The sequence below is a fragment of the Notolepis coatsorum genome (genome assembly GCF_963971535.1).
Source record: "Notolepis coatsorum genome assembly, chromosome: 4".
NCBI classification, from domain to species: domain Eukaryota; kingdom Metazoa; phylum Chordata; class Actinopteri; order Aulopiformes; family Paralepididae; genus Notolepis; species Notolepis coatsorum.
Window position 1 is genome coordinate 12,478,807 of NC_140168.1, and position 625 is coordinate 12,479,431.

Below are 625 nucleotides of genomic sequence, written 5' to 3' on the forward strand. Positions count from 1 at the left end.
ACTCTTAGGGGTTAGGGTTAGGGTTTGGGTGTGTGTGTGTGTGTGTGTGTGTGTGAGAGGGCATGCCCAGTTTGAGGCCTACTCTTAGGGGTTAGGGTTAGGGTTAGGGGGGGGGGGGTGTGAGAGGGCATGCCCAGTTTGAGGCCTACTCTTAGGGGTTAGGGTTAGGGGGGGGGGGGTGTGTGTGTGAGAGGGCATGCCCAGTTTGAGGCCTACTCTTAGGGGTTAGGGTTAGGGTGTGTGTGTGTGTGTGTGTGTGTGTGTGTGTGTGTGTGTGTGTGTGTGTGTGTGTGTGTGTGTGTGTGTGTGTGTGTGTGTGTGTGTGTGTGTGTGTGTCTGGCAGGAGTGCCAGAGACACTCTTAAACTGGCCAAACGGGGTCCCCGGGGGTCCTTATCGGCTTCCACGGGGGCACCCTTGCCCGGATCCACACGGGCCTTCTACCCTGGGTACCCCTGGGCGTGGGGAACCCGCTTCTGTTGTCGAAAACGTCGGGATATGGCCGTGGGGGGGGGCAAAAGGGGTCCCTGGGGGTCCTTATCGGCTCCCACAGGGGCACCCTTGCCCGGACCAGTGTGGGCCTTCTATCCTGGGTACATCTCGGCGTGCCGCAACTTTGCCCTGCA